The sequence below is a fragment of the Antechinus flavipes genome, chromosome 2 (genome assembly GCF_016432865.1).
Source record: "Antechinus flavipes isolate AdamAnt ecotype Samford, QLD, Australia chromosome 2, AdamAnt_v2, whole genome shotgun sequence".
Lineage (NCBI taxonomy): Eukaryota > Metazoa > Chordata > Mammalia > Dasyuromorphia > Dasyuridae > Antechinus > Antechinus flavipes.
The window spans coordinates 239,990,891-240,015,197 of record NC_067399.1 but is presented as its reverse complement, the minus strand read 5'-3'; the positions used below and the strand labels follow the sequence as shown (position 1 = coordinate 240,015,197).

General features: G+C 35.4%; 1 protein-coding gene across 2 annotated transcripts in view; it reads left to right on the top strand.

Moving 5' to 3' along the window:
- The first annotated feature begins 21,962 nt into the window (after positions 1 to 21,962).
- The window catches only part of ZNF217 (zinc finger protein 217), a 28,021-nt gene continuing 25,676 nt past the window's right edge, over positions 21,963 to 24,307 (top strand). The window contains exon 1 of one of the 2 annotated variants that reach the window (XM_051976614.1): positions 21,963 to 22,167. The gene's annotated coding sequence lies outside the window, so the exon portion shown is untranslated. The other variant, XM_051976613.1, reaches the window with a different exon arrangement.

The following is a 24,307-nucleotide window of genomic DNA, read 5'->3' as shown; positions in this document are numbered from 1 at the left end:
TCAATAATTCATATTCAAAATGATAGCATTATAAAAAGATACATTACCAAAAAAAGAGAAATATTACATTTCAGAAAGATCTTCAACATGGATTCAGAGTAAACGCTTTTTTGTTGCTCTGTAATTAATAACACAATCCTTAAGTGACCATTTCAATTGAATGTGTTTTTATTAACTAATGTATTAATCAAGTACTCACAATATTAACTAGAAATTGCTTAAAAACATTTATATTTAATATTAATTGAATTTAATACTTAATGTTAATATATTTTATAATTATATCATGTTTTTGAAAAATAAAGAAAAATCAGACTTACTAGCTGATCTAAAGACAATGCCCTTACACTTTTTTTATGTTGCAACACCTAAATTAACACATAGATTTACAGGAGATATAAAAGGGCAAGAACAAACTTTTGGTACAAGTGTTATAGCTTTTTTCTAGATAGTGTTACTACTCTGTATTAAAGGCTAAGCTTTTCCTGAGCCTCAAAGACAAATACAGTTTAGAGTTCTCACTAAAGGATGGTGTTTCAGTCAATAATAACAGCAATCAATGTTGATAAAGTGCTTTAAAATTTACAAAGAATTTTACACACTATCTCATTTAGTCCTTACAATATTTCTGAGAGTAAGGTACTACAAAATACTATTATTATTACCCCCATTTTACAGATGAGAAAACTGGTTTTGAAAGATTAAGTAATTAGCTCAGGATCCTAAATGTTCAATCACAGGAGCAAGATTCCAACAACAGGTGCTCTCCAGTTGCTAAGTCCAATTAAATTCTTTCTATTATAGCTGTATCAGACAACAAATTAATAAGTTGCTGGCTAATGCCAAAGGAATGCATAATACAGCATTACAAAAGATGCAAGATTCCATTTCTTTTTCAGACAGTGACACCAAGAGACAAATTCAGAATAATGAGTTAGAATGGTGTTCTAGGAAAGGGAGCTTAAATACTGTAAAGCTAGAACACCACATAGTAGAACTAAGCAAACTTGGGTTCAAATTCCACTTGTAATGCTAAGTGTTAGTTGTTTGAGTCTGGACAAGTTACTCAAACTCTGTGTCTCAACAATTTCTTGGGTTTTATTTACTACTAAATCATAGAAGGAGGAATTTCCCCAAATTAATGAAATCACTAACTCTAAAAGGCAAGGAAGAAACCAGGGTTAGAAACATAAATTCACCTTGCAATCCTGTACTACAAAAGACATAAGGAGTTGGGATTATTAAAATTAAAATCTCATCTCTGGAAGATGAATTTTTAAAAAGATTATGAAAATGGAATAATTCACATAAAACATTACTTTTTTGTGTGTTCTATAAAAAGAATATTTAAAGGAAAAGAAAAAAACACTTAATAGTGACCCATAACACTTGGCTAAGGCAGGACACAGGGGATTTTGGTCTCGGTAATTTCTCATGGATACCAGTCACTTTCTCATCCCACCTTCATCCCTCTCCCATCCCCCTTTGTGGAACTTAGGAGTGTGATTTAATCACTATGGGGAACTCCCAGAGTGGAAACTCCCCAGCCTATTCACTTCAACTACTCAGCAGTAACTTGTAATCTTAGAAAATTGCCTGAGGGTACTGAGAGGTAAAGTGACTTGCCAATGGTCTTTGTGTAACTAGGCAGGTCTTGAACACAAGATTTCCTGTCTCCAGGGTCGGACTTCTAATCATTAAGCTGAAATTAAAAATATGATTTGAGAAAAACTATAAAATCTTCATTTTAAAATCAAACATTTCATGAAATGTATTTATACTATTAGATAAATAGATATATAATGAAGATTTATCAGTTACAGTCATTTCGTAAAACATTGAGGTACTTTTACTTATCTGATTAATCACAGGTACCACAAGTTACAAGTTATATTCTGAATATTTTAGATCTAGGTAACTTATACCTGGGACTTAAATGGGGGACGGGGAAAAGAGGGAGTGTATGAGGGGCAGCCCTAGCCTAAGGAATTTCTATTCCTATTTAATAAGTCATCCAGAGGGGATAGCTTAGTAAAATGAGGCTTGAGAAAATTCAAATGAAAAAAAGAGGAAGAGAAAACAGCTATATTAATAACCATATCATTTCTCTCTCATGTGAATAAATGTTTCAGTCAGGTTAAAAAAGCTGCAGGATTTCTAAACTAATGAGTGGAAATATACCTTTAATATTTGAATTTCATTAGTCAGAAACCAACTCAATGCTCCTAAATTTAAGGAGGCATAAATCATAAAATCATGGGCTTCCTGACAAATGGAATGACGAGTCAATATTTTAGGGCCAAACATAGAATGGTTCATTTGTACCACACATTAGTCCAAGCTCTGTGGAGTTTTGGCCATAAATATTCAATACCTACTTGGAAGACTGGTCTATCTATAGGACCACACCCATTGCTGTTCCACAAGAAACCTGGAAAAAATCCAGCTCCCTAGCCAAATTGTTGCTGCACCAGAACTGGTTAATCACAGGTTCCATAGAGGAAGAAGCAAAAGCTCACTTGTGGCTCAGTCCTGCAGGTGTGAATGTAATTTGGTGCCTTCAACCACTGTGAGTACAAAATGGGAGACTAACTCCTTACACATTTTGGCAAGCAGCTATTCTCCCTGGCCTTTGTCATAGCTGACTGCCCACACGTTCCAGAGCTGGAAGCAAACTTTCTGACAGCTTTCTGGATTGAGGCAGCTTCTGCTTGGCTTGCTGCATTTGCTTCTGGCACAGGTAAAGAAGCAGGAGAGAGAGAAAGGGCACAAGCAAATTTCGAAATCTTAAGCCATTTTGTGAATGACTCAGTATTTCCTTTTGGAAGAATGCAAAATACTGTTATCAGAAGTCATTTTTAAGTGGTGAAGGGAACATTCAGGAGTGCTTTATGTTTCCATAAATGCAACCTTTATTTTTATAGCTTAAAAGGAATTTCATTCAGTAGACAATATGTATTTGTTGAAAAATAAACTGTGATAAATAAACTCCAACATAAGGAACAGGAAGTCTGGAGGAGGAAGTATAAGGGTTTGGTTTTGTTTTAACTTTATTTATATTGTTACTAGCCTTTCTTCAGAGGGAAAAAATATGTTCCCCCCAACTCCTCCTCAATATACATCCTATATAACACAATATGGGAATAGTATAGGTGTGTTCTCCCTCTCATTTAGAGAATCTGACACTCTGAATGTCCTAAGAGTGTAAAACATCTAACTAAGCATTTAAAAATGGATATTTCTAATCCAAATTTGGGATGGGGAGGAGGAGAAAGGAGAGACAGGGCAGCACATATTTCAATTGGAGAATGTTGAAGTTTTTCTTTGTAACTTTTTTTTTTTGTATGACAAAGGACAATCTAAAGAACAATCTTGACATTTCTTAATGTAGAAAAATACCCATTCTCTATGCATTAGTCCTATGATATTCAGTCTCTGAGTAGTAAACACAGAAGATGTCTCAGCTGACTCATTACTGGAATAAATGTTGTTTCTCATGGTAAAGGCATGCAAATATGGCTTAATTGGTGAAGGAAGACATTAAATCAGTAAATAAAGTTAAGAATGTTGCTGTAGCTACCTCATACTTGTATTTTCAGACTGGTTTATCTTTCTTAAGGAAGGAAAATCCAAAATTTCACCTTACATTCAAAAAATATAATTCTCATAATAAAGCACAACTGTTCAGCAAAGTTAACAAGTAAAAGTGCTTACTGCAGCAAAATGTGAAACACATTGAAAACAGTTTGTAAAATGTAGAGAGAAAACATGTGACTAGCCCCAGGTCATTTTTACCAAGAAAATTACACAATCAAACTTGTTGTCACTCATGTCTGTTGTGTTAGGGCAGTGCTGAGCCTGTTACTACTCCTGTTACAGAAGTCTGCCTTACCTTAATAGCAGAGGATTGTTACAGATGTTAGAAAAAGACATCCATGTTTTTCCACATCATCCAGAGCCAAATATAGAGAGAGAACTTAACATAGCAATGAAAGACAAAAGGAAAAAAAGCCAAATGGCACACTTGTACCCAACACCAAACATTGGAAGAACTTTAATTCTATGAATTAAAATACCCACTCATTATCTTTGTGGAATGAAAACCATTTTCCAGATTTCACAGCTTATTAAGATACATACTCTTATAAAGCACTTTGGAAAAACTTTACTACAATATAATTGCTTATCCATATTAAGGGACAATATTCCAAGGAGGAGCAAAGTACATGCTTACTCATGATCAGAATGGATCTAAAGAAATACTTTAAGAAATATCAAAATTAATCATGTGTGTGAGTTATACTATGAGGAAGTCATAGAGTTTATCATTAGTCAAGTTTCATTCCTCTGAAACATATGACTTTCAGGTTGAAGGCACTGTAGAAATCCCAATTTCAATCAGGGCCTAGACACTGTGCTAAGTGCCATTAGGTCAGGATATAACAGACACATTGACCTAACTGGGTCTGTTCCACTTTTTTTGGCCATGGTTCTATTCATTTTGATTCTACATATTTAAAACAAAAGCAAAAACAAAGCAAACAGACTGACAAACAAAAAATGTGAGAAATAAGCCTGAGAAATATTTACATTTCATTTAACAGCTACTTTTTGATTGCAGCAGAGAGGTACTGTGAGGAATAAACTCAGAACCAAGATAGAGTAGTTGAAATGAAGTGTTCTTTTTCAATTACTACACTGGAAAAGGCTGGTTTCTCTATAAAAAGTGAAAAAGGAGTGAGATAATTAGAGGGCTACCCTTGATTTTTAACAAGAGAGCATATTTAATAATCTTGGTCCAAAAAGAACAATAATATAATTACATTTTTGACAGTAGCTTCATTTTTCTTCTAACTTGGATGACTTTTAAAAGGAGTTCACCAACTACTAAAGCTACAAATATGGGAGGTTTGTGTGAAAATCACTTATTTGTATGGTAGTCAGCTGCCTTGATTATGTGCTGCCAACTTCTGAGAGAAGAGGCAGTTAGAATAATTGCATTGATGGTTTCTAATTCAATCAGTAGTAGTAAAGTTATTATATTTTTAATTTACACTCCAGTTTTTAGAGATATTCTCCAAAATATATTTTTGGGTTCTTAGTTGCATCTTTTCAGAGGTTCAGTATTATTTTTAAACTTCTTTCAGAATGATAATTCCATGAGAATTAGAGACCAAAAAATGTGAAAGGTAACTTGAAAAATACTGAGTCCAATTAGTCATTTAAGAGCAGGGGAAACTGGGGCCTGGAAAGATGAGGTTACTGAGGACAATTTGGGAATTTTGCTTAATAATTATAATATATGCTAAATATTACAACATCTCCTGTAGTGATTTTTAATGATAATGTAATTTTTTAGAGTCCCTGGAATAGAAACATAGTGAGAATATGAATCTTAATACAAGAACCTTCAATATTATTTTGTGCTTGAAGGGTTTTCACTTAATTATAGTGGTCTATACCACATTCTCTCTTCCATGGCATCTCTATAGATATAGTTCCAACACTTCTTCCCACACTGCTGGAAGATGCTACTCTAGGCATAACATGGTGCTGTGCACCCTGTAGGAGCTCTATAAATATTCATTGAATTGAATTAATTGAATGCTAATCTATTCTGTCTCACCAAACTTCATGCATGGAGTGGATCTGCTTTTGTTTAAGGTTTGGTCTTGATGTCTGTGATAAACCTGAAAATGAGTTATAGACCATGTTCACCCTTCAATCTGCTTTTAAGATCCCTTCCAGCAAGATCTATGATAATGTGATTGATTTACCATCTAAATTTGAAAGTCATATTTTTAAACTTCTATGCACAAAACAAAAATAAGTTTGAAAAATAATTTTAATTGATTTTAAATTGTTCAGTGATTTTAACTCATGTATTCTTTAACAGGTACACATACATATTGATACATTTTTTTTGGATATAATAGGGACTTCACAACAAATGTCTAAACAATGTCACTTAAATTATAACCTTTATAATATTTTCATAGTTTTCAATGTTAACAAGGAAGTGAGACATGTTCAGCAAAGGGAAAATCCCAGTATTGACTTTTAATAAAAAAGAAAGGCTGTGTCCTTAACTTTGGCAGTGTGGTGCTAATGTTGCCCATTATATTTTCTCAGAGTTTTGTGGTCTCTCAATAATGACTTTATTTACATTGTTGTAGTCTTTGTGTAGCTTTTTCTTTTGGTTCTACTTTTTTCAATCTTCATCATTTCATAGAAGTTGTTCCATATTTCTCTGAATTCTTAGTATCATCCTTCTACAATAGTATTGGGTCATTAATTTGTTGTTAATAGTAATTTTGTATTAATCTGTTATGGCTTGTTCAACCATTTAAAAATTATTTGATATATATGTTGTTTCCAGTATTTTGTTATCACAAATTATGTTACTTGAAAATTCTTGAGTATATATATTTTCTCTTTTGGTCAGTAAGCTCCTTAAAAAAAAAATCTATGTATTTTTGTTTGTTATTTCTACAACAAAGTATTATTGTAAACATCATTTTTTACTAATCCTCATTTGTACTCTATTTCTTAATATCAAAGCTAAAAATGTCAGGTTGTTAAGAAATGTACATCTTTATAAACAATTTAACAAAAATAATTTAGAAAAAAATTAAAGATTGCAAAATCTGACATTCGTTGAAGAAAAAATTAAAAACATAAGAATCTTGGGGAAAAGCCAAATTCAAATTCAATAAGAAATTTATTCCATTTATTTTTAAAAGGTATAAATGGTTCTTGTTTTTATATTGCACTTATTTCCTGAATCCTCCCTTTTAAGTGGGAAAAACATTTAAGCAAAATTAAGTGACACTGAATGTCTGATATCATACACAACTTTAAGTACACTGCAGGCTCCCAATAGGAGAGAGGAAGTATATTTCATCATCTGTTATGCAGGATTGAGGTGTGTCATTGCAATTAATGCCTTTGGCTTCTTAGTGTAGTTTTTTCTGTTTGTTTATCTTACTGCCTTCCTAGCTCTTCTTATTTTTCATCAATTCATACAAGTATTTCCATGTTTCTTTTCATTTCATTTGATGATATTCATAAACTACAATTTCAAAAATAAATTTAATTAATATTTAGAAATCATTTGCTATGTAAAAAAGTATTGTTTTAAGTGATAGATAAAAAGATGGAAAAGAAAAAAATCTAGACAGCCACTGGATCTTAAGTTTACAATCTAATAGGGTATAACCACCCACCACCCACATACACACACACATAAATATGTTACATGGTAGAATATGATGGGGCAAGGAGTATTGTAAGATATGTTCTAGGAAAAGTTGGAGGAAATATTGATTTCAGCTGGGTAATCAGGAAAAGCTTTATTGGAGGAGGAAGCACCTGAAAACTGGGTTTTGAAGGCAAAGGGTTTCAACAGGTGTAGAGGGAAGGATATTCGTGGTGAGTGCATTGGCAGTGGTGTAATAGGGAAGAACTAAGACTGGGGAATTGCTGGTAGTCTAATTAGCTGAAACTTGGAATATTTGGAAGTGAGTAAACATGTGGAGGAAAGGAATGAAATAAAGCTGGAAAGGTTGTAAGGAACTTTATATATCAGCTTAAGTAGTTTATACTTTATTTTTCAGATAATCATTGTAAATCAAGAAATGGTAAAGTAGGTGTTTTTTTTTTATTTGAAAAAAAAAGTCAGAATAAATATATTATCTTTAAATATAGAGGACATTTGAATAAACTGCTGGACTCCATGTCTAAGGAATTACAGTATCTAATGATGCACTGATACACTTAAGAGGTAAAAAGGCATATCAAAAAAGCCAGCATGCCCTTTAGGACACTATCAGAGTGTGGTATCAGGCTACAGGCCAAGCTAAATGTGGGGAGAGAGGTGGGTGTGACTAACCTATTTTAAATATTTCATGATTATTTCTCTGTATTAAGCATTGTTACATGTTGATATGGTAGTGTTTCTAACCAAATTCGGAGAAAGTGTGGTATTTTGTTGAATGTTCAATTTAAAAAAAGTGGAAAGAGGAAAAAACCTATCAGGACATTAGGAAAACTCGAAACGTACAAAAGTCACTAAGTGAATTAAAGATAATTTCAGAAACAAGTCATTCTTCAGCATTCTTTTCATAAAAAATTCATGAGACATACACTCAAATAATAAATTATAAAATGGTCATTTTACAAAAACAATAAGTTTTTATTGGTATTTTTTATTTCTTACATCAATATAGTATCCTATGCTCTTCCCTCTTCTAGAAAGTCATTCATATGACAAGTAGGATTTTTTGTTGAAGGGAGAAAAAAGTCAGCACAAACAACTAATAAATTGAAAAAATAAGAAAACAAGTATAATGTGTTAACACCGTGAACCTTCCATTTCCATGAAAGGGTTTGTTGGTGGTGTGTTCTAATATCTTTTCATTTAAGTCATATTTGATCATTATAATTTTGTTACATTTACTTCAGATTTTTTGGCAAGTCATTTATTAAGTAGCCATTGTGTGCACACTGTGGGGTGATGTGAGGATGGTTGCAGGGATACAAAGTTAAGATCAGTCTTTGTCCTCAAAAGATTTAGTCTAATAGGGGACTATCAATATTGATAACTACAATCAAATGATGCGAGGATGGTTGCAGGGATACAAAGTTAAGATAAGTTTTTGTCCTCAAAAGATTTAGTCTAATAGGGGACTATCAATGTTGATAACTAACAAATAATATCAGGACAATCCATCCAAAGTACAGTTGCATAATGTATAGCATCACATAAAATGGTATTATTTGATAAGTACATTAAAGCGTAAAAAAAACAAGCTCCTTGTGAGGTATGCACAGGAACGTGTGAAGATCATTACTGACCTGAGAGAATCAAACTGTTTCAATAGTGATATGTTCAGAATTTTAAGTAGGATTCAGATTTTTCTATACTTTCTTGATTAGAAAGATGTAAGGGGAAAAAAAAATCTCAAAAATCATAACTAGTAGAAAAGTGGCTTTTAAAATGTTATTACAGGGGCAGCTATATGGCCCAGTGGATAGAGTACCAGCCCTCAAGTCAGAAGGTACTGAGTTCACTTAATTCTGACCAGAGACACTTAATACTTCCTAATTTTGTGACCCTGGGCAAGTCACTTAACCCCATTTACCTCAGCAACAAATAAATAAATAACAAAAAGGTTACTGCATTTTAATTTCTTGTTTGTCTACATTATGATCAAACAGAGACAATGTGCTTTAGTGGAAAGAGTCCTGAAATCAAGGATAGGAGAGATTTGAGTTTGTATAATGGCTGTGATAGAACTTAGGTGATAAAAGTATCTTAACGTCACTAAATGGAAATTTCTTCCTCTTCAAAACAGGGTCAATCATACTTGATTGATATGCTTACCTCAGAAGGTTATTAAATAGAAAGTACTTTGCAAGCCTTACAACACCATAAAAATATGAATTAATAAATTGAAAGAACATTGGGTTAAGGATGAGATCTAGTATGGTCCTACGCTTGGTCAATTACTGGCTATGTGAGTTTGGACAATTTACTTGGACTTTAATCTCTTTAGTATGTAAAACAGGGGTACAGATAAGCTAAAACACTTTGAAAATGATGAAAACAAAGTTATCATTATTCTTGTCATCTTCATAGTGCTTTTGAGAGAAAGATAAAGAGTAATAAAACTGAAACATAGAAAGATAATGAATTTATAAATGACTCAAAAAAGAATTAAAATTCAATTCTTTGATTTTAGGTGATTTTATTCTCTTACGGTAAATACAAAACTGCTATCATTTTAAGAAGATGTACTTTACAATATAAAAATAACAATCACATTGTTGTCCTATATTATTCTATCATATGGAAGTTTCATGAGTTTCTGTATGAATACATGGCTATATTTGCCAGAGAAACAGAGATCCTAGTAGTATTGAGGTCTACCTCCATAAAAGAGGTCATGCTGATTAGCTTTTAAAAGAATTATCTTATCAAGAAATGAGAAATCTCAATAGGGAGACCAACAGAACACTGTACCAGTGCCTGATTATCTCTAGGGAGTCTAAAAATGAGCCTCTGTTTATTTACAGGTATAGTATTCTGATAAATAATAAGGCTATATAGTTCAAATCTGCAAGTTCTGTGGAAAAGAAGAGGGACAGGTCCTTGGCCACGAACGCGCGTGTGTGGGTACACCAAAAAAAAAAAAAAAGGGAAAATGAAGGACACAAAAATGCTCTGGGGCAATGGAAAGAACACTATCCAAAAGGCTAGGTTCACATACCAGCTCTGGTGCTGATTACCTGCATGACTTAGATCGAGTCATTTAACCTCTCCCATACTTAGTTTCTTCATCTATAAAATGAAAGGGCTTAACAGAGTAAGATTCTAAGTACAAAGAACTAATTCTAGTAGACCCGGAGATAAAGACTTAACAAACCAAGCAATCTTTTTTTAAGCCCTAAAGGAAAAGCTATATTAACTAGTTAAAGTAATTTTCAGAATTTCTGCATCTATTAAATACAATACTTAAATGAAAAACGATCGCTAATAACATTTGACATTTGACTGAGTAAATTTAAAATTGGGAAAAATTGCCAGTGTGTCCTTAACCATAATTAAACATGGCAACTTTTAAAACAATGCTGTTGACTTCAGAAGTTTAGCTGGTATTTTCTCATTGTTTGTAAGCAGTGTTAGACTCCACCTAATAATTTTCATTTAAACAATTCACTAATAATAAGACCAGGTACAGTTTTATGAAACAAGGGAAAAAACCAAGATAACTCTATTTTCAAGTTGGTGACCCCTTTAGCTGTTCTGCTTCGATCTGCTATTTCATCTGGTAAATGATAATGTGACTATGACTGGGCCAACTCTGTAGTTGGAGAAAGGAAAATTCAAGCACTACAGGAAATGGTGCTTCATGATACTGGTAATTAAGTAACGTAGAACCCTTCTTTCTGAGTCAGCATGCTGCTATAGAGCTCTTTTGTTTCTGTGGTTATTATACATGAAGCTAGGGAAATCTTCCTTCCCCAACCCCTCTCCTTTTATTTTTTAACATTTCAAAATAATTTTTGACTTTAAAATTCCTAGATTGGTCATGTTGACTAAATAACCAGACATATTATGGGCAGACCTGAACAAAGAGTTGGATCATCCACAAGCTTACATTTCAAGGCCCATCGAAAAGAGTTCTGAGAATTCACAGAATTTAAAAGGCTATCTTAATCTTATCATACAGTAATATACTTTTAAAAATATTTTTAAAAAGAAATCTTATATAATTATAAAAACATCTATAAGATTGCTGAACAACAACAAACTAACTTTAATTATATAGGCAAACGGGTGCACTTGATGAAAATGTGGTAATGAGATAGTTACCAAGCCAGCAGTAAAGCACATTCTTGGTGGGGGATGGGTGCCTGTATTTCCACATTCATGTTTACTGATCATAAAGAAGGTAAGAGGAGGCCAACTTTCTCTTAGCTTCTTTTGTTAGTTTTCAAAAAAAAATAATGTGTTGTTATGAGCACTTTGTCTTCATTCAGTAGATTGGATAACATGAAAATACTGTTAGAAATATTCAACCACGGGACTAGCTAAAAATTGTCTATGTCAGTAGCAGACATTTCCTGTAAATGTAGTAGGCACTATAGTTATGCTAACAGAGGCTTAAAGCTGAGAAACTTTAGCTGATCTAAAATTTTCTTGGCTTTGTTGAGGAAAGAACGCTATTATTTGTAGATTTCAAGTAAAAGTGACTCAGAAAATGTTGGGTACTTCTACACTCAGGATTTTTACTTTCTTTTTTCAATAGAGCAAATACACTGACACATACATATGTGTGTTTTTACCATTCCTACTAGATTAGTTATTTCAGAAAATCCATCTGTATTGGCCCTGGAGGAGTTTACGTGGAAGATTCCTTTTTGGGGAAGTCTACCTCATTAATTTGATTTTTACTGACATCCCACAATGCATATTTAATGTAAAGAGAACACAAAGAAGGAACTCTTAAAAAAAAAAAAAAAGAACCAATATTAAATCTAGTATCTAAAAATCCAACCCCAAGGATTTAAAAAAGGTATTGTTTTTAAAATATGCTAATTTATATTTTGTTTTCAAAACATAAATAGCACTTGCAGTTCTGAATGGTATAGATATTTTTTACACTCACTTCTCAACTCTTTTAACCCATGTGTTAACATGGCTGTGTTAAAACATTTACCAATAGCAAGTGGGAACAAAAACATATTAACTTAGAAATATTTTTAAGAGGACATCAGATTGCTATTAGCAAGAATGTGTCAACAATATGTGCAAACCACGTTTAAAAAAAAATCTGAGACAGCAGTGGTGCAGAAGAAAGAGGAATGGATATGGAATCAAAGGACTCAAGATTGAATTTTGATTCTGCTACTTATCATTTATATGACCTCTGGCAAGGCTCTTAGCAACTCTAGCCTCAGCTTCCCCTTCTGATAAAATTCTGTAATATGATTTGAAGATCTCCATAGTGTTTTCTAGCTCTCAGTTCTATGATCATTTTAACTGATTGGTTAGGATGAAATGTTATCCTAAGGAAAGGCAGGCATACAGAAGAATACGTTAAATATTGTATATCTTATATAGTTCATGTGATAAGAGTAGGCTTATGTAGAGGAGTCTTCTATACCAGCTTTGAGCCTTGCAGCTAGAAATTATGACTTTTTTTGGCTGGCTTCCAATAAATTATATCACATTATAACCTTTCTACTTTATATGCATATAACTATACAAGTACATGCATTTTTTCCTCCGTCAGACTGTAAACTCCTTTATGGCAGAAATTGTTACATTTTTGTCTTGGTATCCCCAGTGACTGGCACAGAGTAGGTAGGCACTTAACAAATGCTTGCTTAATTGAAACTGAACAAAAGATTTCTTTCATGATCATATCCTTAATCTTAGATTTTTCTGATTTTAATTGTACCAGTCTATTTAGTGGAACCAGTGATATACTCATGTATTAAATTTTTTCAGGTTACTTTTTTATTGAATAATAAAAGGGACAAGAGAACCCAATGGACATTTGAAATTTGAAAGAACAATATAGAAAATGACATTTTTTAGGGTCCAATAAATGGGTTTCGGCTATATGGTTCAAGGAAGGAATAACTAAATAAAAAATATTTACCCTGACTTTTATTAATGTCAAGAATTGTGCTGACACTTAGAATACAAATATAAAAGAAACAGTCCCTTCCATTAAGGAGATTGTATTCTAATATAGGAAACCAGCATATAGAGGGGAATTGTGGCCAGGGAAAATATTTTGGTTTGGGAAGTCAGGGATGTTGAGTAAACTAATGGGGGGATTTTGATTAACGTGCCTTTTCCAATAGCATGGGAAGAGCAACAGAGCAACAATGGTAATTATGCTCACATTGTATAGTATAGAATCATAAGATTTAAAGTGGAATCAGTGCTTGCATATTGCCTGGCACATAGCATTTAATAAATGCTTGTTAACTTGATCATATAGTTTAATGCTCATTTTACAGATGAGAAAACTGGGGGCCAGAGAAGTTGTGATTTGTTCAAAGTTATACATAGTAATAGAGTAAGAATTCAAACACAGGACTTCTGATTTCACAGTCTGTTTTCTATCTTCCCCAGTCCCCTATAGTTCTGTCAATCTGCCCCAAACCCAGAGCTTTGTTTTTTCTTCTTGTTATTTTTACTTTTAAGATGGGGATTGAACTTTTCTTTCTTGTATTTTTTCTGCTATTGTTGTTATATCGGACTCAGTAAGCCCATTTGTGATTTTCTTGGCAAAGATACTTGAATATATAAGGCTGGATTTGACCTTGAGTCTTTCTGATTCCAAGCTCAGTGCTCTATACACTGTATCTCATATTGTTCTTACAAGTCCTAAAAAGATGTTATCTCACATGTTACTTGACATATAGCATTTTTTTTTTCTTTTTTTGCTGAGGCAATTGGGGTTAAATGACTTGACCAAGGTCACACCCTCAGAAGTGTTAAGTGTCTAAGGCCAGATTTGAACTCAGGTCCTCCAAACTTCAAGGCTGGTGCTCTATCCACTGCATCACCTAGCTGCCCCAGCATTTTTTTTTTTTTTTAAGAATCCAAATGATTTATCTTAAGTTCTCTTCTTTTATGTCATTTAATACAAAAGTAACCAGAAAGATTTAATACACCTGAGGCATTTCATTTAAAGCTGGGTGCTCTGGCCTTGTAGTGGATGGAGTATTAGAGTAAGAAGACACGAATTCAAATTTTCTTTATGACATTTACTATGTGACTATGGGAAAATCACTCAGTCTCTGTGATAAGGCATATCTATGTTGGTTGATGGAAAGAATTCCCACCACAGATGTTTTGATGTATTAACACATCTTATTTACTGTGGTGTTTGTTGTGAATGAAACTCTTCATGGCTCTATTTGCGATTTTCTTGTCAGAAATACTGGATTGGTCTGCCATTTCCTTTCTTCAGCTGTTTTTACAGGTGAGGAACTGAGCTCAGCAAGCAGGGTGAATTGACTTTCTTAAACTGAGCTCAGTCAGCAGGGTGAAGTGACTTTCTTAGCGTCACAGATCTAGTTAAGAGTCTTAGGTCAGATTGGAACTGAAGAAAATGAATCTTCCTGACTTCAGGTTTGACACTCTATCCATTGCAACATTGACCTGTCCTTACTTACTTAAACAAAAGGGAAGTGTTGTTGGTTATTATTCTTCATTAATCCTTTTTTGTTGCCAAAGGTAAGTTTTTTGAGGACAGGTTCTTCCTTCATAACCTACCCCCATATACTGCGTTTTACACAAGAAGCACTAAATATTTGGATGTTTAAATGGACTAGCACTAAATATTTGGATGTTTAAATGGACATCCAAATAAGTTAGTGATAATGAGTTATGTGTATGCATATAATTCTAATTATTCAGATGGAGTAATTGAGATAAGGGATAGTATCTTTTACTCCAGTTGGGGTGTTGCCTGACATGGTAGAAGATTTATTGGATTTTGACTTGGTAAAGACCTGATTTTAATTTTACAATTGTAAAGGACCATTTACCTAAACTCTTTGGGTCCCAGTTTTTTCAACTGTAAAAAGTAACAATAATACTTAACCATCTATATCACTGGGTGGTTATGAAGATCAAAAGAAATAATGTATGTAAAGTACTTTGTAAGCCTTAAAGTACTATACAAATGTCAAGTATTATTGTTATTATTTGTTCTATAATGATATTTTTAGTCCCCAAACTTATAGCACCCTAGCTACTTTTTGGATTGTAGTTCCTATGTGAACAAAAAAGGCTTCTTGATTAGCTCATGAGAAACCTGAACAAAAGATGATCAAACCAAACTTAAAGGGGTGGGTCAAGGGGAGGTGGGGGAAGAAGAAAGGAGAGGGAAAAGTTGTGAAACAATCACCTGCAAATGATTTGATTCACAGTGGGTCACAGGATGAGAAGTCTCTTGATTTGGAGGCCACTGTTTTCTAATATTTTATACTAGTAGTTCTTAACCTGGGATCTATGAATTTTTTTGTTCTTAAGTGTTTTAAATATGTTTTCCAATATAATTCTTTTCCTTTGTAATCCTATGTATTTTATTTTATGCATTTAAAAACATTATTCAGAAAAGGGGCTTAAGACATATAAAAGAGGTTAAGAAGTCTTATTTTACATAATGCATAACAGCTAGCCACAGGATAACAAGTCAGTAGGAATCCTGAACTCCCAGAGGAGAGAAGGTCAGATTTGTTTTGAGCTTATTTCCAAATACTGGAGAAACATATACTCAGAAGCATCACTTGTGAGTCATTATATACCATAAAGTTATTTCCCCATATGGTCACATAATGTATTATCTGTTTATGAGACACAATTGTGTAAATATTTTTGGCACTTTACCTCCCCAAAGAGACCCAACTGCCATCAAAGAAAAAGTGTTTAATACAAAAGAATAAAAATTTCCATCAATTTTCTCAACATTATCAATTATTCTAATTTTTCTGTTTGATGTTTGAGGAACCACTGAGTTAGAGAAGGAGAGAAGGAAGAAGAAAGGGATTTATTCCCAGAGGGCAGTAAGTTGAAAAATTGGATGGAAATATAAGATTGAAATGGTTTATGTTCAATATTTCTCTTTCAGTGTCCCTTATATACTATTTTGATAATTTTAAATTAAGTCAACATTTAAAAGCAAATAATCCAATTAGCATATTTAATGCCTACTTAATGTATTTATTAGGTAATACCATAACTTTTTCTTGAAAGTTTTCCCCCTTCCCATGATGATAAACTATTTGGGCATAAACTATGCATTTCTATCTTCTTTTGACAATAATAATTTAATTTGCTTATTTAATTCCAAAAGTGCTGCCATTTGAAAGGGGATAGGGACTGGTTTGGAGATTTCATTGGCATAGGGAACGCCTAAACAAAGAAACTTCCTCTCATGGGCAGGAACATTCTTTGAAATTTAGTCTTTGAGAGAATTGTCTATAACACAAAGTGGTTACATTACTTGCTCAGTTTCATGCTGCCAGTTTGTGTCAGAGAAAATTCTTGAAATAGTCTTACTGGTTATAAGGGATCCTTATCTACTATATAACAGTACTTATTCGATCCTGAAAAATCAAATGATAGGCTCTTCTCTCTTCATGGGTTATATTTGCGCTACTAAAGCAGTGCTAGTATCTAAATATTAAGAATCCCTGTGACTTTTTAGGGATACACTGGTGTCCTTTAAGGTGTGAACTTAGTTCTTTACTACTTGTTAAGTGTGTTAAAGTTGAAAGGCAAACTCTGGTCCCTCCCTTTTTCCTTTGCATTCAAAGAAGCTGCCCCTGGATGTCTTTTCTTCCATCTGCTGCATTGTTCCTGATACTGTTGTTGTGAGTATTTTGATTTTCCTTATTTCCAAAGATATTTCCTTTAGTTTGTGTGTATTTGTATCTGAGAGAGAGAGTGTGTGTTTTATAGAAAAGACTTCCAGTAAATGTTTGTTGAATGAATGATTGGATGAAGGAGAAATTTGAAGAAAAAGGCTTTAGTGGCTTTCAATTCCCTTGTGTCCCATTTGTTAGTCCTGTCCTATTTTGGTGCATTCTGCTAGGTTAAAGGGCTGTCCTTGTTTCCTTCTCAAATCTTCTTTGTAGTTTTCAAGCACTGGCTGGGTTTACCTAAGTTTCCATTTTACTTTTTTCTATTTCTCTCTGCTGCTTTTCAGCTTTTTCTATTCTAAACACTGACTTGCAAATTCTGTTCCTGTTTTGGCTATGTCTAAGGACTCTAAGGATTTAAACAGTTTCCAAAATGTTTTCTGTGATGCTTTCATCACAAATTAAATATGTTAATATGCACACATGAGATTTTGTTCAAGAATGTAGTAAATTTTAAACGCAGCAAGTGGGCAAAGACAATAATATTTTTTTTAGATCCCAGCTTCTGTTCTATCCACTGCCTGGTGAGAGAACTATTATTCTAGCTAACCTAGGTTGCTTGGTATATCACAAGGGATAAATCACAGTTAATGATGTGATTTCATAATCAACCCACATGCTGAAGTATGTCTTTGGGATTGCTTGTCTGTTATGAATATTATGAAAAATTAGGGGAAACTGATAATCACATTTAAAAACAGAAACCCTTTTTACAGTAACTTTAGTAATTTCACAAGGTGATAGAACTAGAAGGGACAACTTAAAGATCTAGTTTAACCTCCCATTTTTATCAATAAATAGATAGAAGCTTAAAAGGTTCAATGATTTTTTCCTTCTACACGAAACATTTGGCTTAAATGGTAGTCTCTTAAAAAAATCTCTGCCCTAATATCAGCTTTTTATTTCCTCAAAAAGGAATACTGATATTTTGCCATTTGTTCTATTTCTAAAGTACATATATCTGTTTATATAGTGTTCCTGTGGCATGCAACTGGTTTTAGAAACAGAATGGAAAGGTTGGCTATTTCAGTAAGGATTTATATATAATAACTAATAATAGCTAACATTTAAAAAGTGCTTTAAGATTTGCAAAACCCATTATTTATATCATCTGGTCTTAATAGCTCAATTTCCATTTTGTAGAAGAATAATGAAATGGAATTCTTAGCTTTTTATATTAAATTCTGTTTGGGGGATTTAATTTTAATTTTCATTAATGTTAAATGTTAAATCAATAATCATTTAAATTTGTGTTTATTGAATCATGATACATTTCCAGATGCTGGACGAGAAATGTGTCTTAAAAAACTACTCCAGACTAATTGAGTTCTCCTTATGTCAGGAATTTGCTACTCTTCAGATACTGGCAGATGATTTTCCAGTTTTATCAGGCACTACTCCCAAAAGAAGGCCCTTTGTCATCCTTGGTGGAATGATATGGATCAGAAAAAAAGAGTAAAAAGATAATTCTATTGATATGATTAACTTTCTATTTTAAAGGTCAAAAATCACATATATACATGTATTGGGGGGTAGGAAAAGTAATTTTTTAGTTATTAGGAAGACAAAAGAGTAGTTTAGGGAAGGAATAAAGAAAACAAGTGTTTTGCTCAGAAAACAGAAGTTTGGTTTTCATGTATTTAAATCATTTGTTACTTTATAACTGAAAGAATTATTTGCTGCAAAATTTGATTACAAATCTTAACTTTGAAAAGTTTTGACTTTGCTTTTTTGCTTAATTTTGACACCACTGTTCTCAAATACAAGTTGTTTACACCATTTAAAGTTGCAGAGTTCAAAGGTTAGCCATTAATGCATAAAGTGCAGGTACACTTGTTATTATGTTAGATCCAGTCTTGTTTCCCTTGTTTTTCACTTCCTTATGTTGTAGTAATGCGTGTAGTTATTATTTTGGTAAGGTATTTTAAATCTCCATAAAAATGTTTTTCAAGCCAAATATTTTGTTCTTTCTGAAACTTAATATGACTTCATATTCATAGCAGCTTTGAGTGTGAGTTCTAAGTATATTTACCTATGTAATAATTTTTATAATATGGTAGAGTGTATAGAAATCCAAATTTAAAGTTAGAAAAATCTAGATTCAAATCTTGTTTCTGACACTGGTTAGATATTGTAATCCTGGGCAAGTCTTTTAACCACTAAATGCTGTAGGGGACTTTATTACTATAAATTACAGAGAAGGTACAGATCTACTTTGGTAGAAGGTATCATTTCATGAGAATTCCTTATATCAGTGAAATCATACATAGGCTCAATGCCTATTCTTGAGGCTCATACCACAGTAATTGTATTACTCTAATAATGCCATTTTAAAAAATTAAACAAGTGAAAAAGGACAATAGAAATCTTCATGGTCTCTGTATATAAAGGTTAATCTACTTAATCAAAGTATTTATAAAGTGACTACTCATGGGCCAGGTGCTGACAGTCCCTGATTCCAAATTTTCAATCCCTGATTCCAAGTTTGCAATGTAAATGTAGAAATAAACATGTACCTGTAAAAGCATATAGAAAGTAATTTTTGAAGGGGAAATATACTAGCAGCTGGTGGTGGTGTTGGGGGGGGGGGGGGGAGGAGGCGTTGGTTAGGAAGGCCGGGAGAAGATATCAGGAAAGAACTCTAGTAGAAGGTGGTAATTGAGGTGAGTCTCAAAGGAAACTAGAATTTCTAAGTGGGGGGAGGAGGAGTAAAGGAGTACATTTCCTAGATGGGCAGGAGAGATGAAGTGTTGTATATGAAGGAATAATAAGAAAGCCAAGTGTGGTTGTGGTTGGATTCTAGAGTGCATAAAGGGGAAATAATACAGATAAAGCTGGAAAAGAAAATTGGAGCCAAGTTGTGAAGAGCTTTGAATACTAATCAAAGTATTTTACATTTGATCTTAGATATGATAGAGATTCAATGACGTCTCAGTTGGGTAGTGAAGGATCTGAACTCAGTTTTAAGAAAACCATTTTAGTATTTGGACAGATTGGAATGGGACAGAATTAAGAATCTGAGATATAGAACCTAGTCTTGCCTCTTGTTACTGAGTTAAAAATAAGTCATTCGTTTACTTTCATAAAAGCCATTGCAAAAGGTCACACCTAGAAAATCCTTCTTTTGGGAAAAAATAATCTGTATTTTCTTTTTTAGTTAAAATGATATTATTTTCTCTTTTTCTGAGGCTTTTTGAAGTTCTCTTATTATGAATGCAGAAGTGACCAAAAAAGAAAAAGGTTTGTGTCATGTAGTAGTTGTATAACCTCATTTTTACCTGTTTTATGTTTGAGATAAAAGAAGTGAATTCATAGATTTAGAACTAAGTGGGGCCTGATCTAAAACAACCTCCCCCTTATTTTACAATCCAGGAAACTGAGACCCAGGGAATGACAGATATTGGTCTATTTTTCCACCTCAGTTCCTGTTCAGGCCTCTAAAAAGGGATTGTCATGAATATCAGATTCAGTACCCCTTTTTGTAGGCTAGAGGAGGTTGGAAAATACACTTTTGATCTATTAATGGGGAAAGAGAATCTTTTACCTTTGTCTCATTTTTTCCAGGATTCTCTCCCATTCTTCCCTTTTATCTCGGAAGGGCTTTAGGAGAGATGCACAGACTCCTCATCTTTACAATATTGTTGTTTAAAGAGCTGCTTTGAAATTTGCAGAATATTTAATATAAATTTAAAAAATCAAGTAGCCCTACCCAACATAAAATCTTTTCTCTACTGTTCAAGTTGATAAATTCAAAGGGTGGGTTGCTAGTCACGTCTTAAGCTACTAAGGCACCACCATATTTTTCAAACTGGATTCTTTCCTAGATTTTTACTTAAAAAAAAGTTGTGCTCTATCTGGTTTCATATTTTTATACTCTTTTATGGTTTGTAAAGCGCTTTGGTTTTTAGCCCATCACTTGGAAGGGCCTTTAAGGAAAAGCACTATTATGGCTTTTTATGTAGGCATCCCCAAGCGCCCTGCTTCTTAGAAGTTTGAAGAAGTGAATTGAATAGAGGCTCGAAGAACGAATTAATTAAATGTCTCTAATAAAAGATAAGATAAATGCATTCAGGCAGCTTGACCGCTGATGAAAAATCTATTATTTACAGCTATGGCAATGCCCAGAACACCATGTCGGGAATCATTAACAATAGGGTTTTTTTTTTTTTTTAAGTACTCAAGTCCTGGCTCTCAATTTTCCTTTTCCCTTCTATTACCCATCCTAATTCCAACTACTGACACACCTTAACAGGGCGGGGGGGAGGGGGAGGGAGAGAAGGAAAGAAAGGGACAGGTCCTTTTTGAGTCTGCGCATTGACTTTCTGTAGCCCCTTCCCGCTTTCTCTGTTCCCTCCCCCTTCTCCCGCCCCTGTTTCTACCTGTCACTTGAACTGCCGGGGCGCGCGCCAGTCCTCGTTGGCGCGCGCGCTCCGGCTCCCTTTTCCCCCTCCCCCTTCCCTGTCCGCCCTTAGAAGGTACGAACTCGAGAATGTGTGCGCGACGCCGTCCCGGCCGGCCTTCGGGACTCTGGGGCGGGCCGGTGTGGAAGGAACGCGCTGGGGTGGGGGGGGTCGCGCGCGCGGCCCATCACGTGGTGGCTGTGGGCGGGGCAGAAAGCAGGGGGGAGGAGAAAAAAGGGGAGGGGAGGGGGGGGACTTGGGGAAAAGAGGAGGAGGGCGCTTGGGGAGACTGAGGGGGCGGAGCCTTGGCTTGCCCAAGCTGGTCGGAGGAGGGGGAGAGAAGGCGGGGTGTAGGGGGTTGGCTATCCAGAGCGAGGAGGGAGCAACAGCTGCACCGTAACAATTTACAAACAATCCTCAACTGCAATGGAGAAGCTCAGTCTCCTCCTCCTCAGCAGCAGCAGCAGCAGCAGCCTCCCCAGCAGCAGCAGCAGCAGCAGCAGCAGCAGTTCCAGCAGCTCCACTAGCTCCTCCTCCTTCACCACCTCTGTCTCCTCCTCCTCCTCCTCCTCCTCCTCCTTCTCCTCCTCCTCTTTTTCCTCCTCCTCCTCTTTTTTCTCCTCCTCCTCCTCTTCCTCCTCCTCCTTCTCCTTCTTCTCCAACCCCTGGTCCCCGAGTCCCGCTGCCCTCTGGCAGTAATTACGAGTGGAGAATTAGGGGGCGCCCTTCTCCCTGCCCCGTGCACTCTTCACATACTCCTCCCCAGGCGTCCCCCACCTCAGCCCAGCCCACCTTCTCTCTCCCGCCTGAGGTGAGCCTGCCCCAGGGGAGGGGGCGGGGGGTGCGTGTGTTCAGGGGACCCCCATTCTTAACCCCATAATTTCACCTTCCCTCCTCTGGCAATTTGGGGAGGGGGCGCTGGATTTGGGGATTTCGACATCGGGGTAAAGGCAGTCAGCTTCCACCCCCCCACACACACCTTGTGAGAAGTTGCGTGTATATATGGGGGGGTCTCTTAAAGAGGGGGAGGTGTCAAGGGATGAGTCTGAGGCTGCCCAGGGGAGAAAGGTGGCACCGGGGGCAGGGCTCTCCATGAGGTGTTCGCACAAAAGGCAGAGAAACTCCCTGTCTTCCCTCCCCTCCCTCCCTCCTTCCTTCCTTCCCCCTCCACCTCCTCTCCGCCCCCCACCCCCTGGCTCCTCATTCAAACCCTCAACTCGTGTGGTGTCAGTTTAATCCTGGCCGCCGCTGAGGGAGGAAATGGCAGAGGGGCAGGAGCGGCAGGTAAAGGGGGGCCGGCCAGGAGGGGGAGGGGTGGAGAGGTTTTCTGAGGGGGGGGTGAGATGGGCAGGGAGGGGGGAGGAAAAGGGAGGGGAGAAGAAACGGGGAAGAGAAGAAAACATTTCCTCTGAAGTTCACTGTCTCTGATTTTTTTTCTCTCCCCCCTCCCCCCGCCATTGCCTCCTGGCCCTGGCATCCCCCCCACCTCCAGTCATCCCCACGCTCCCTCGTATTATACCTCTCGGGTCTCTCACCCAACCCCCACTCAAACCCCCATTTGATAATATCTCCACTCCCCATTTTTTATCCTTTTGGTGCCCCCTCCAGCTTCTGATAGCCAGGAAGATTACACTGTCTAAATGAATGTATGCATTAATAGTGTTTGGATAGCTATGTGTAAATACATTTTTATACACGCACTATTTTAAATATTCAAAATGGCTTTTTTTGGGGGGGGGCGACTTGTGAGGGATAGTTAACATTTCTTTGTAAGGAAGATGCTGATCCTAGGAAGGGTTAGTTGTGTGGCTCGTGGGGGGGGGGTGAAAGCTATTAATGAAAAGTTTATCGATCCGTTGTCAGTTTCTTTTCTTTTTCTTTTTCTTTTCTTTTTGTTTCACTAGGGTGCTTTTATTTATTTTGATGAGGTAGTGGGGAGTGTGTTTTGGGAGTTCACCCACCTTCTGATCGTCTGTGTGGCTTCGTTTTAATTGTGGATGGGTAGGAAGTTAGGAAAGCAAAACAATAAGCCCTAACAAGGCGTTAGCAACAACAATAGAGAGCTCTTTAAACAAGGAAAAATGAAATGCTCAACTGATTCAAGATACATCTCCGTCATCTTTTAATCTATAGAAAACCTCATTAGGTTATGTTTTCTATTGCTATTTGGGGTGCTTATTTCTGAAGATACTGAAATCTTCCTGCGTGTACTTTAATGAGCCTCTATATAATCTCTTATGTGTGTGACTCCTTGTAAGTATTTGAATTGAAGTAATAGTTTTGAAGTGGTCTCCAGTACATAGCTATGCGGGTTATTGATTTACTGATGAAAGGCGTTTTGAAAAGGTTTCGTTTACTGTATGTGTGTAAGCAGGTTTTTAAGGAATCGCATGTTTTCTTTTTAAATGACCTTGAGAGCTTAAAGAATAACTTTATAACTCTAGTTCTAGTGGAAAGAAATGGAAGAACAAGCAGAGTTGATAGAGTTAAGCTGAAAATAGAAATGGGAACTTTAAGGGGTCGAAACAGTGAAATGTTAGCATAAAAGTGTGCAAAAAGGGAAGTGTCTTTGAGGAGGTGAAGAGTAGATGAAATAACGTAACTTAAAATAAAAAATAAAATAGATTTTATTCATACTTTGCTAATCCTTCAAATATTAGTGTGATATGATCTGGTAGCTTCAGAGAAGAAAAACGTTTAACTACAAGTTGAATAGCAGGCAGTGACTTGCTGACCAATGATGGCACACTGTTGTTTGTTAAAGGTTTAGTTTTATGTTTATCAGAAGTAGTAATAGAGGGCTTGGACAAAAATGTTTTCACTTCACTTTTGGGAAAGTTTCATCTTTTGGGAAATCTAGGATAAGCCAAATTTTCGAGTTTGAACCAATATTTTACGATTTAAAGGGTAGGGCCAATGAAGTAGGGTAAACTGCATTCTTCCGCGGGTAG